The sequence below is a fragment of the Saccoglossus kowalevskii genome, chromosome 8, assembly GCF_978046115.1.
Source record: "Saccoglossus kowalevskii chromosome 8, keSacKowa6.1, whole genome shotgun sequence".
Classification (NCBI taxonomy): Eukaryota; Metazoa; Hemichordata; class Enteropneusta; family Harrimaniidae; genus Saccoglossus; species Saccoglossus kowalevskii.
The window spans coordinates 9,740,322-9,754,190 of NC_140648.1; the positions used below are offsets into that span (position 1 = coordinate 9,740,322).

At 33.7% G+C, this 13,869-nt stretch overlaps 9 non-coding genes across 9 annotated transcripts; all 9 read right to left on the reverse strand.

Annotated features, from left to right (window-relative positions):
- Positions 1 to 697: 697 nt before the first annotated feature.
- Positions 698 to 769, reverse strand: TRNAD-GUC (transfer RNA aspartic acid (anticodon GUC)). The gene has a single exon. It is a non-coding gene; the product is annotated as a tRNA-Asp (tRNA).
- Positions 770 to 2,132: 1,363 nt separating this feature from the next.
- TRNAW-CCA (transfer RNA tryptophan (anticodon CCA)) lies at positions 2,133 to 2,204 on the reverse strand. Its single transcript has one exon. It is a non-coding gene; the product is annotated as a tRNA-Trp (tRNA).
- A 736-nt stretch (positions 2,205 to 2,940) lies between these two features.
- TRNAD-GUC (transfer RNA aspartic acid (anticodon GUC)) lies at positions 2,941 to 3,012 on the reverse strand. Its single transcript has one exon. It is a non-coding gene; the product is annotated as a tRNA-Asp (tRNA).
- Positions 3,013 to 4,666: 1,654 nt separating this feature from the next.
- On the reverse strand, positions 4,667 to 4,738 carry TRNAW-CCA (transfer RNA tryptophan (anticodon CCA)). Its single transcript has one exon. It is a non-coding gene; the product is annotated as a tRNA-Trp (tRNA).
- Positions 4,739 to 6,874: 2,136 nt separating this feature from the next.
- TRNAC-GCA (transfer RNA cysteine (anticodon GCA)) lies at positions 6,875 to 6,946 on the reverse strand. The gene has a single exon. It is a non-coding gene; the product is annotated as a tRNA-Cys (tRNA).
- Positions 6,947 to 9,082: 2,136 nt separating this feature from the next.
- Positions 9,083 to 9,154, reverse strand: TRNAW-CCA (transfer RNA tryptophan (anticodon CCA)). Its single transcript has one exon. It is a non-coding gene; the product is annotated as a tRNA-Trp (tRNA).
- A 2,135-nt stretch (positions 9,155 to 11,289) lies between these two features.
- On the reverse strand, positions 11,290 to 11,361 carry TRNAW-CCA (transfer RNA tryptophan (anticodon CCA)). The gene has a single exon. It is a non-coding gene; the product is annotated as a tRNA-Trp (tRNA).
- A 736-nt stretch (positions 11,362 to 12,097) lies between these two features.
- TRNAD-GUC (transfer RNA aspartic acid (anticodon GUC)) lies at positions 12,098 to 12,169 on the reverse strand. Its single transcript has one exon. It is a non-coding gene; the product is annotated as a tRNA-Asp (tRNA).
- A 1,362-nt stretch (positions 12,170 to 13,531) lies between these two features.
- TRNAW-CCA (transfer RNA tryptophan (anticodon CCA)) lies at positions 13,532 to 13,603 on the reverse strand. Its single transcript has one exon. It is a non-coding gene; the product is annotated as a tRNA-Trp (tRNA).
- Positions 13,604 to 13,869: the final 266 nt, after the last annotated feature.

Here is a 13,869-nt window from a genome sequence, read left to right on the forward strand (position 1 = left end):
TTTTATATGCAAAAACATATTGACTTTGAAGAAAATATTGAAGTAAATTGACTAATTGACAGTTTATGCCGAAGAAAACAAAGAATGGCATTCAATTAGATTGCTGACTGTAGTGTTGAGACGTGATAGTGACAGATACAGTTTTGAGAAACATTTGTAATTATTTATTATTTTGAGACTTTGAATTGCAATGACTGGAAAAATCTAACGAAATATACTCGTATAATAATAGATTACTGTTGTAATGACACACAATAATGTCATGAAATAAAGTTGTATTGAAAAAACTCTTTCCGTAAGTCCCAATCACCTGTTGCTTTGAAATGTGTGTGTAATATATGTACATTTTTGACAGATTTGTTGGACGAATCAAACTATGCCTTGTATATATATTCCGACTCAACGGTAATGTATGAGTGATTTCAAATGAAACTGCACAGATTTGGTTGGTCAAGTTATTCAGTTGCATACATCTTAAAGAGGAAAGAGACCCATTGTCTTTAGTGATGCACCTGTGTACGCTTGATGTGTATTTCTTGTGAATAAAGAAGGGTCACTCAGTGACCGTTAATTTATGCATGCAATATTGTCCTTAGTGATGCACCTGTGTACGCTTGATGTGTATTTCTTGTGACAGTATGTATGCAAGAAATTCATGTGTAACAAAAGGGAAAAAGGTGAGTTTCTCAAAAATAACCTCCCCGACGGGGAATTGAACCCCGGTCGTCCGCGTGACAGGCGGAGATACTCACCACTATACTATCGAGGAATTGGATAACATAATTTCAATACATTTCGATAATGTTGAAGAGATAACTTAACAAACATGTAAACACAAAATCGAAACCCATAGATATGGGAATGCTGTATTGGTGAAACCAACGACATAAATCGCACAAACCACAAGGAGATTGTTGCCGTGACATGTGTATCACAAGGAGATTGTTGCCGTGACATGTGTATCACAAGGAGATTGTTGCCGTGACATGTGTATCCTGTCATGTAGCCCCTAACAATGAAATGTAAATGTATCAATAATATTACTGGATGATATACCATTCAATCAAGCCTGTTTAAAATAACGATATATTGTAGCTTCATATATTTATCTAATGCATCCCTGAATGCCAATATTTAACAAATATATCTGTTCTATTTTTATAAAAGAACTTTCCCAAAGAAAAGAAATTCTAATATTTAAAATGATAAGAGTTACTCACTAAACTATGTACTTTCACACTCAAGCAAGAGAATAGACATGTTGCTGAACTAGCATTGCACTGTGAGTGTTTTATTGTTTGCAGTCTTTAAAATACCAGTTTTTCCACAAATAACAACATTAAAAAAAAAACAATGAACTGCTGATCTCACATCTTTGTATTTTTATGTGGGCCAGCTAAGTTTCCACAAACAAAAATACACATAATATTTCTATTTAATTAATTTTATTTTATAATATTTTCACTGAATTCTTTAAAATAAATTTACCATTTACAAATTAATTTGTTGGCCACTATTTAACCTTAATATTTTACAATCCATATCCTTATATTTGAATCTGTTTCAAGACATTTGAAAAATTTATTGTCAGCAATAGTTAATAAAGCTTGTTCAGAATGCCATTTATTCCCGACATCATATTCAGTGGCTAGTTCTCATGATCTACAACAGTAAATAAATAAACAGAAATCAATTTGATGCCACGTTATTAGAAGACACCGCCATTTGGACCATACCATTTCAAGCTTGCAGGGTGTATAAATAAGAACTCAGCAACCAATAACACATCTTCCACCCACCACAAAAAAATGTAGCCATAATTGAACAACTAAGAAAGCAACAAATATCAGGCTGCATCCTGAAAACAACACATTACAACTAGTCATTACAAACATAGAATCCTACACTCCTTCCAATACACTCTTCTACAGCATTAATGGTCCTATACTCATTTGCATCTATGTACAACAAGCTTAGCCAATAGATGCACCTGACTCATCAAACTTTTGACCAACCACTCATTCTAATTATTGCTGAATGAGGGCGCTATTTACTAATGAGAGGAATCTTTTAAAAGAATTGAACAAATATATTAGTATATATTAAGAGTGCCCCTAAAAAAGACAGACCACTGACCCCGACGTGATTCGAACACGCAGCCTTCTGATCTGGAGTCAGACGCGCTACCGTTGCGCCACGGAGTCATTGTTACCAGCATTTTGGTTTAAAACTACCATAATCATACTTTTATATGCAAAAACATATTGACTTTGAAGAAAATATTGAAGTAAATTGACTAATTGACAGTTTGTGCCGAAGAAAACAAAGAATGGCATTCAATTAGATTGCTGACTGTAGTGTTGAGACGTGACAGTGACAGATACAGTTTTGAGAAACATTTGTAATTATTTATTATTTTGAGATATTGAATTGCAATGACTAGAAAGTCTAACGAAATATACTCGTATAATAATAGATTACTGTAGTAATGAGACACAATAATGTCATGAAATAAAGTTGTATTGAAAAAACTCTTTCCGTAAGTCCCAATCACCTGTTGCTTTGAAATGTGTGTGTAATATATGTACATTTTTGACAGATTTGTTGGACGAATCAAACTATGCCTTGTATATATATTCCGACTCAACGGTAATGTATGAGTGATTTTAAATGAAACTGCACAGATTTGGTTGGTCAAGTTATTCAGTTGCATACATCTTAAAGAGGAAAGAGACCCATTGTCTTTAGTGATGCACCTGTGTATGATTGACGTGTATTTCTTGTGAATAAAGAAGGGTCACTCAGTGACCGTTAATTTATGCATGCAATAATGTCCTTAGTGATGCACCTGTCTACGCTTGATGTGTATTTCTTGTGACAGTATGTATGCAAGATATTCATGTGTAACAAAAGGAAAAAGATGAGTTTCTCAAAAATAATCTCCCCGACGGGGAATTGAACCCCGGTCTTCCGCGTGACAGGCGGAGATACTCACCACTATACTATCGAGGAATTGGATGACATAATTTCAATACAATTTGATAATGTTGAAGAGATAACTTAAAAAACTTGTAAAAAACAAAATCGATACCCATAGATATAGGAATGCTGTATTGGTGAAGCCAACGACATAAATCGCACAGACCACAAGGAGATTGTTGCCGTGACATGTGTATCACAAGGAGATTGTTGCCGTGACATGTGTATCCTGTCATGTAGCCCCTAACAATGAAATGTAAATGTATCGATAATATTACTGGATGATATACCATTCAATCAAGCCTGTTTAAAATAACGATATATTGTAGCTTCATATATTTATCTAATGCATCCATGAATGCCAATATTTAACAAATATATCTGTTCTATTTTTATAAAAGAACTTTCCCAAAGAAAAGAAATTCTAATATTTAAAATGATAAGAGTTACTCACTAAACTATGTACTTTCACACTCAAGCAAGAGAATAGACATGTTGCTGAACTAGCATTGCACTGTGAGTGTTTTATTGTTTGCAGTCTTTAAAATACCAGTTTTTCCACAAATAACAACATTAAAAAGAAACAATGAACTGCTGACCTCACATCTTTGTATTTTTAAGTGGGCCAGCCAAGTTTCCACAAACAAAAATACACATAATATTTCTATTTAATTAATTTTATTGTATAATATTTTCACTGAATTCTTTAAAATAAATTTACCATTAACAAATTAATTTGTTGGACACTATTTAACCTTAATATTTTACAATCCATATCCTTATATTTGAATCAGTTTCAAGACATTTGAAAAATTTATTGCCAGCAATAATTAATAAAGCTTGTTCAGAATGCCATTTATTCCCGACATCATATTCAGTGGCTAGTTCTCATGATCTACAACAGTAAATAAATAAACAGAAATCAATTTGATGCCACGTTATTAGAAGACACCGCCATTTGGACCATACCATTTCAAGCTTGCAGGGTGTATAAATAAGAACTCAGCAACCAATAACACATCTTCCACCCACCACAAAAAAATGTAGCCATAATTGAACAACTAAGAAAACAACAAATATCAGGCTGCATCCTGAAAACAACACATTACAACTAGTCATTACAAACATAGAATCCTACACTCCTTCCAATACACTCTTCTACAGCATTAATGGTCCTATACTCATTTGCATCTATGTACAACAAGCTTAGCCAATAGATGCACCTGACTCATCAAACTTTTGACCAACCACTCATTCTAATTATTGCTGAATGAGGGCGCTATTTACCAATGAGAGGAATCTTTTAAAAGAATTGAACAGATATATTAGTATATATTAAGAGTGCCCCTAAAAAAGAGAAACCACTGACCCATAATTGAACAACTAAGAAAGCAACAAATATCAGGCTGCATCCTGAAAACAACACATTACAACTAGTCATTACAAACATAGAATCCTACACTCCTTCCAATACACTCTTCTACAGCATTAATGGTCCTATACTCATTTGCATCTATGTACAACAAGCTTAGCCAATAGATGCACCTGACTCATCAAACTTTTGACCAACCACTCATTCTAATTATTGCTGAATGAGGGCGCTATTTACTAATGAGAGGAATCTTTTAAAAGAATTGAACAAATATATTAGTATATATTAAGAGTGCCCCTAAAAAAGAGAAACCACTGACCCCGACGTGATTCGAACACGCAGCCTTCTGATCTGGAGTCAGACGCGCTACCGTTGCGCCACAGAGTCATTGTTACCAGCATTTTGGATTAAAACTACCATAATCATACTTTTATATGCAAAAACATATTGACTTTGAAGAAAATATTGAAGTAAATTGACTAATTGACAGTTTATGCCGAAGAAAACAAAGAATGGCATTCAATTTGATTGCTGACTGTAGTGTTGAGACGTGACAGTGACAGATACAGTTTTGAGAAACATTTGTAACTATTTATTATTTTGAGACTTTGAATTGCAATGACTGGAAAGTCTAACGAAATATACTCGTATAATAATAGATTACTGTTGTAATGACACACAATAATGTCATGAAATAAAGTTGTATTGAAAAAACTCTTTCCGTAAGTCCCAATCACCTGTTGCTTTGAAATGTGTGTGTAATATATGTACATTTTTGACAGATTTGTTGGACGAATCAAACTATGCCTTGTATATATATTCCGACTCAACGGTAATGTATGAGTGATTTTAAATGAAACTGCACAGATTTGGTTGGTCAAGTTATTCAGTTGCATACATCTTAAAGAGAAAAGAGACCCATTGTCTTTAGTGATGCACCTGTGTACGCTTGATGTGTATTTCTTGTGAATAAAGAAGGGTCACTCAGTGACCGTTAATTTATGCAAGCAATATTGTCCTTAGTGATGCACCTGTGTACGCTTGATGTGTATTTCTTGTGACAGTATGTATGCAAGAAATTCACGTGTAACAAAAAGAAAAAAGTGAGTTTCTCAAAAATAACCTCCCCGACGGGGAATTGAACCCCGGTCTTCCGCGTGACAGGCGGAGATACTCACCACTATACTATCGAAGAATTGGATAACATAATTTCAATACAATTCGATAATGTTAAAGAGATAACTTAACAACCTGTAAAAACAAAATCGATACCCATAGATATAGGAATGCTGTATTGGTGAAGCCAACGACATAAATCGCACAGACCACAAGGAGATTGTTGCCGTGACATGTGTATCACAAGGAGATTGTTGCCGTGACATGTGTATCCTGTCATGTAGCCCCTAACAATGAAATGTAAATGTATCGATAATATTACTGGATGATATACCATTCAATCAAGCCTGTTTAAAATAATGATATATTGTAGCTTCATATATTATCTAATGCATCCCTGAATGCCAATATTTAACAAATATATCTGTTCTATTTTTATAAAAGAACTTTCCCAAAGAAAAGAAATTCTAATATTTAAAATAATAAGAGTTACTCACTAAACTATGTACTTTCACACTCAAGCAAGAGAATAGACATGTTGCTGAACTAGCATTGCACTGTGAGTGTTTTATTGTTTGCAGTCTTTAAAATACCAGTTTTTCCACAAATAACAACATTAAAAAAAACAATGAACTGCTGACATCACATCTTTGTATTTTTAAGTGGGCCAGCCAAGTTTCCACAAACAAAAATACACATAATATTTCTATTTAATTAATTTTATTGTATAATATTTTCACTGAATTCTTTAAAATAAATTTACCATTTACAAATTAATTTGTTGGACACTATTTAACCTTAATATTTTACAATCCATATCCTTGTATTTGAATCAGTTTCAAGACATTTGAAAAAATTATTGCCAGCAATAATTAATAAAGCTTGTTCAGAATGCCATTTATTCCCGACATCATATTCAGTGGCTAGTTCTCATGATCTACAACAGTAAATAAATAAACAGAAATCAATTTGATGCCATGTTATTAGAAGACACCGCCATTTGGACCATACCATTTCAAGCTTGCAGGGTGTATAAATAATGACTCAGCAATCAATAAACACATCTTCCACCCACCACAAAAAATGTAGCCATAATTGAACAACTAAGAAAGCAACAAATATCAAGCTGCATCCTGAAAACAACACATTACAACTAGTCATTACAAACATAGAATCCTACACTCCTTCCAATACACTCTTCTACAGCATTAATGGTCCTATACTCATTTGCATCTATGTACAACAAGCTTAGCCAATAGATGCACCTGACTCATCAAACTTTTGACCAACCACTCATTCTAATTATTGCTGAGTGAGGGCGCTATTTACTAAGGAGAGGAATCTTTTAAAAGAATTGAACAGGTATATTAGTATATATTAAGAGTGCCCCTAAAAAAGAGAAACCACTGACCCCGACGTGATTCGAACACGCAGCCTTCTGATCTGCAGTCAGACGCGCTACCGTTGCGCCACGGAGTCATTGTTACCAGCATTTTGGATTAAAACTACCATAATCATACTTTTATATGCAAAAACATATCGACTTTGAAGAAAATATTGAAGTAAATTGACTAATTGACAGTTTATGCCGAAGAAAACAAAGAATGGCATTCAATTTGATTGCTGACTGTAGTGTTGAGACGTGACAGTGACAGATACAGTTTTGAGAAACATTTGTAACTATTTATTATTTTGAGACTTTGAATTGCAATGACTGGAAAGTCTAACGAAATATACTCGTATAATAATAGATTACTGTTGTAATGACACACAATAATGTCATGAAATAAAGTTGTATTGAAAAAACTCTTTCCGTAAGTCCCAATCACCTGTTGCTTTGAAATGTGTGTGTAATATATGTACATTTTTGACAGATTTGTTGGACGAATCAAACTATGCCTTGTATATATATTCCGACTCAACGGTAATGTATGAGTGATTTTAAATGAAACTGCACAGATTTGGTTGGTCAAGTTATTCAGTTGCATACATCTTAAAGAGAAAAGAGACCCATTGTCTTTAGTGATGCACCTGTGTACGCTTGATGTGTATTTCTTGTGAATAAAGAAGGGTCACTCAGTGACCGTTAATTTATGCAAGCAATATTGTCCTTAGTGATGCACCTGTGTACGCTTGATGTGTATTTCTTGTGACAGTATGTATGCAAGAAATTCATGTGTAACAAAAAGAAAAAAGTGAGTTTCTCAAAAATAACCTCCCCGACGGGGAATTGAACCCCGGTCTTCCGCGTGACAGGCGGAGATACTCACCACTATACTATCGAAGAATTGGATAACATAATTTCAATACAATTCGATAATGTTAAAGAGATAACTTAACAACCTGTAAAAACAAAATCGATATCCATAGATATAGGAATGCTGTATTGGTGAAGCCAACGACATAAATCGCACAGACCACAAGGAGATTGTTGCCGTGACATGTGTATCACAAGGAGATTGTTGCCGTGACATGTGTATCCTGTCTTGTAGCCCCTAACAATGAAATGTAAATGTATCGATAATATTACTGGATGATATACCATTCAATCAAGCCTGTTTAAAATAATGATATATTGTAGCTTCATATATTATCTAATGCATCCCTGAATGCCAATATTTAACAAATATATCTGTTCTAGTTTTATAAAAGAACTTTCCCAAAGAAAAGAAATTCTAATATTTAAAATAATAAGAATTACTCACTAAACTATGTACTTTCACACTCAAGCAAGAGAATAGACATGTTGCTGAACTAGCATTGCACTGTGAGTGTTTTATTGTTTGCAGTCTTTAAAATACCAGTTTTTCCACAAATAACAACATTAAAAAAAACAATGAACTGCTGACATTACATCTTTGTATTTTTAAGTGGGCCAGCCAAGTTTCCACAAACAAAAATACACATAATATTTCTATTTAATTAATTTTATTGTATAATATTTTCACTGAATTCTTTAAAATAAATTTACCATTTACAAATTAATTTGTTGGACACTATTTAACCTTAATATTTTACAATCCATATCCTTGTATTTGAATCAGTTTCAAGACATTTGAAAAATTTATTGCCAGCAATAATTAATAAAGCTTGTTCAGAATGCCATTTATTCCCGACATCATATTCAGTGGCTAGTTCTCATGATCTACAACAGTAAATAAATAAACAGAAATCAATTTGATGCCATGTTATTAGAAGACACCGCCATTTGGACCATACCATTTCAAGCTTGCAGGGTGTATAAATAATGACTCAGCAATCAATAAACACATCTTCCACCCACCACAAAAAATGTAGCCATAATTGAACAACTAAGAAAGCAACAAATATCAAGCTGCATCCTGAAAACAACACATTACAACTAGTCATTACAAACATAGAATCCTACACTCCTTCCAATACACTCTTCTACAGCATTAATGGTCCTATACTCATTTGCATCTATGTACAACAAGCTTAGCCAATAGATGCACCTGACTCATCAAACTTTTGACCAACCACTCATTCTAAATATTGCTGAGTGGGGGCGCTATTTACTAAGGAGAGGAATTTTTTAAAAGAATTGAACAGGTATATTAGTATATATTAAGAGTGCCCCTAAAAAAGAGAAACCACTGACCCCGACGTGATTCGAACACGCAGCCTTCTGATCTGGAGTCAGACACGCTACCGTTGCGCCACGGAGTCATTGTTACCAGCATTTTGGATTAAAACTACCATAATCATACTTTTATATGCAAAAACATATTGACTTTGAAGAAAATATTGAAGTAAATTGACTAATTGACAGTTTATGCCGAAGAAAACAAAGAATGGCATTCAATTTGATTGCTGACTGTAGTGTTGAGACGTGACAGTGACAGATACAGTTTTGAGAAACATTTGTAACTATTTATTATTTGAGACTTTGAATTGCAATGACTAGAAAGTCTAACGAAATATACTCGTATAATAATAGATTACTGTTGTAATGACACACAATAATGTCATGAAATAAAGTTGTATTGAAAAAACTCTTTCCGTAAGTCCCAATCACCTGTTGCTTTGAAATGTGTGTGTAATATATGTACATTTTTGACTGATTTGTTGGACGAATCAAACTATGCCTTGTATATATATTCCGACTCAACGGTAATGTATGAGTGATTTTAAATGAAACTGCACAGATTTGGTTGGTCAAGTTATTCAGTTGCATACATCTTAAAGAGAAAAGAGACCCATTGTCTTTAGTGATGCACCTGTGTACGCTTGATGTGTATTTCTTGTGAATAAAGAAGGGTCACTCAGTGACCGTTAATTTATGCATGCAATATTGTCCTTAGTGATGCACCTGTGTACGCTTGATGTGTATTTCTTGTGACAGTATGTATGCAAGAAATTCACGTGTAACAAAAAGAAAAAAGTGAGTTTCTCAAAAATAACCTCCCCGACGGGGAATTGAACCCCGGTCTTCCGCGTGACAGGCGGAGATACTCACCACTATACTATCGAAGAATTGGATAACATAATTTCAATACAATTCGATAATGTTAAAGAGATAACTTAACAACCTGTAAAAACAAAATCGATACCCATAGATATAGGAATGCTGTATTGGTGAAGCCAACGACATAAATCGCACAGACCACAAGGAGATTGTTGCCGTGACATGTGTATCACAAGGAGATTGTTGCCGTGACATGTGTATCCTGTCATGTAGCCCCTAACAATGAAATGTAAATGTATCGATAATATTACTGGATGATATACCATTCAATCAAGCCTGTTTAAAATAATGATATATTGTAGCTTCATATATTATCTAATGCATCCCTGAATGCCAATATTTAACAAATATATCTGTTCTATTTTTATAAAAGAACTTTCCCAAAGAAAAGAAATTCTAATATTTAAAATAATAAGAGTTACTCACTAAACTATGTACTTTCACACTCAAGCAAGAGAATAGACATGTTGCTGAACTAGCATTGCACTGTGAGTGTTTTATTGTTTGCAGTCTTTAAAATACCAGTTTTTCCACAAATAACAACATTAAAAAAAACAATGAACTGCTGACATCACATCTTTGTATTTTTAAGTGGGCCAGCCAAGTTTCCACAAACAAAAATACACATAATATTTCTATTTAATTAATTTTATTGTATAATATTTTCACTGAATTCTTTAAAATAAATTTACCATTTACAAATTAATTTGTTGGACACTATTTAACCTTAATATTTTACAATCCATATCCTTGTATTTGAATCAGTTTCAAGACATTTGAAAAAATTATTGCCAGCAATAATTAATAAAGCTTGTTCAGAATGCCATTTATTCCCGACATCATATTCAGTGGCTAGTTCTCATGATCTACAACAGTAAATAAATAAACAGAAATCAATTTGATGCCATGTTATTAGAAGACACCGCCATTTGGACCATACCATTTCAAGCTTGCAGGGTGTATAAATAATGACTCAGCAATCAATAAACACATCTTCCACCCACCACAAAAAATGTAGCCATAATTGAACAACTAAGAAAGCAACAAATATCAAGCTGCATCCTGAAAACAACACATTACAACTAGTCATTACAAACATAGAATCCTACACTCCTTCCAATACACTCTTCTACAGCATTAATGGTCCTATACTCATTTGCATCTATGTACAACAAGCTTAGCCAATAGATGCACCTGACTCATCAAACTTTTGACCAACCACTCATTCTAATTATTGCTGAGTGAGGGCGCTATTTACTAAGGAGAGGAATCTTTTAAAAGAATTGAACAGGTATATTAGTATATATTAAGAGTGCCCCTAAAAAAGAGAAACCACTGACCCCGACGTGATTCGAACACGCAGCCTTCTGATCTGGAGTCAGACGCGCTACCGTTGCGCCACGGAGTCATTGTTACCAGCATTTTGGATTAAAACTACCATAATCATACTTTTATATGCAAAAACATATCGACTTTGAAGAAAATATTGAAGTAAATTGACTAATTGACAGTTTATGCCGAAGAAAACAAAGAATGGCATTCAATTTGATTGCTGACTGTAGTGTTGAGACGTGACAGTGACAGATACAGTTTTGAGAAACATTTGTAACTATTTATTATTTTGAGACTTTGAATTGCAATGACTGGAAAGTCTAACGAAATATACTCGTATAATAATAGATTACTGTTGTAATGACACACAATAATGTCATGAAATAAAGTTGTATTGAAAAAACTCTTTCCGTAAGTCCCAATCACCTGTTGCTTTGAAATGTGTGTGTAATATATGTACATTTTTGACAGATTTGTTGGACGAATCAAACTATGCCTTGTATATATATTCCGACTCAACGGTAATGTATGAGTGATTTTAAATGAAACTGCACAGATTTGGTTGGTCAAGTTATTCAGTTGCATACATCTTAAAGAGAAAAGAGACCCATTGTCTTTAGTGATGCACCTGTGTACGCTTGATGTGTATTTCTTGTGAATAAAGAAGGGTCACTCAGTGACCATTAATTTATGCATGCAATATTGTCCTTAGTGATGCACCTGTCTACGCTTGATGTGTATTTCTTGTGACAGTATGTATGCAAGATATTCATGTGTAACAAAAGGAAAAAGATGAGTTTCTCAAAAATAATCTCCCCGACGGGGAATTGAACCCCGGTCTTCCGCGTGACAGGCGGAGATACTCACCACTATACTATCGAGGAATTGGATAACATAATTTCAATACAATTTGATAATGTTGAAGAGATAACTTAAAAAACTTGTAAAAACAAAATCGATACCCATAGATATAGGAATGCTGTATTGGTGAAGCCAACGACATAAATCGCACAGACCACAAGGAGATTGTTGCCGTGACATGTGTATCACAAGGAGGTTGTTGCCGTGACATGTGTATCACAAGAAGATTGTTGCCGTGACATGTGTATTCTGTCATGTAGCCCCTAACAATGAAATGTAAATGTATCGATAATATTACTGGATGATATACCATTCAATCAAGCCTGTTTAAAATAACGATATATTGTAGCTTCATATATTATCTAATGCATCCCTGAATGCCAATATTTAACAAATATATCTGTTCTATTTTTATAAAAGAACTTTCCCAAAGAAAAGAAATTCTAATATTTAAAATGATAAGAGTTACTCACTAAACTATGTACTTTCACACTCAAGCAAGAGAATAGACATGTTGCTGAACTAGCATTGCACTGTGAGTGTTTTATTGTTTGCAGTCTTTAAAATACCAGTTTTTCCACAAATAACAACATTAACAAAAAAACAATGAACTGCTGATCTCACATCTTTGTATTTTTATGTGGGCCAGCTAAGTTTCCACAAACAAAAATACACATAATATTTCTATTTAATTAATTTTATTTTATAATATTTTCACTGAATTCTTTAAAATAAATTTACCATTTACAAATTAATTTGTTGGACACTATTTAACCTTAATATTTTACAATCCATATCCTTATATTTGAATCTGTTTCAAGACATTTGAAAAAATTATTGCCAGCAATAATTAATAAAGCTTGTTCAGAATGCCATTTATTCCCGACATCATATTCAGTGGCTAGTTCTCATGATCTACAACAGTAAATAAATAAACAGAAATCAATTTGATGCCATGTTATTAGAAGACACCGCCATTTGGACCATACCATTTCAAGCTTGCAGGGTGTATAAATAATGACTCAGCAATCAATAAACACATCTTCCACCCACCACAAAAAATGTAGCCATAATTGAACAACTAAGAAAGCAACAAATATCAAGCTGCATCCTGAAAACAACACATTACAACTAGTCATTACAAACATAGAATCCTACACTCCTTCCAATACACTCTTCTACAGCATTAATGGTCCTATACTCATTTGCATCTATGTACAACAAGCTTAGCCAATAGATGCACCTGACTCATCAAACTTTTGACCAACCACTCATTCTAATTATTGCTGAGTGAGGGCGCTATTTACTAAGGAGAGGAATCTTTTAAAAGAATTGAACAGGTATATTAGTATATATTAAGAGTGCCCCTAAAAAAGAGAAACCACTGACCCCGACGTGATTCGAACACGCAGCCTTCTGATCTGGAGTCAGACGCGCTACCGTTGCGCCACGGAGTCATTGTTACCAGCATTTTGGATTAAAACTACCATAATCATACTTTTATATGCAAAAACATATCGACTTTGAAGAAAATATTGAAGTAAATTGACTAATTGACAGTTTATGCCGAAGAAAACAAAGAATGGCATTCAATTTGATTGCTGACTGTAGTGTTGAGACGTGACAGTGACAGATACAGTTTTGAGAAACATTTGTAACTATTTATTATTTTGAGACTTTGAATTGCAATGACTGGAAAGTCTAACGAAATATACTCGTATAA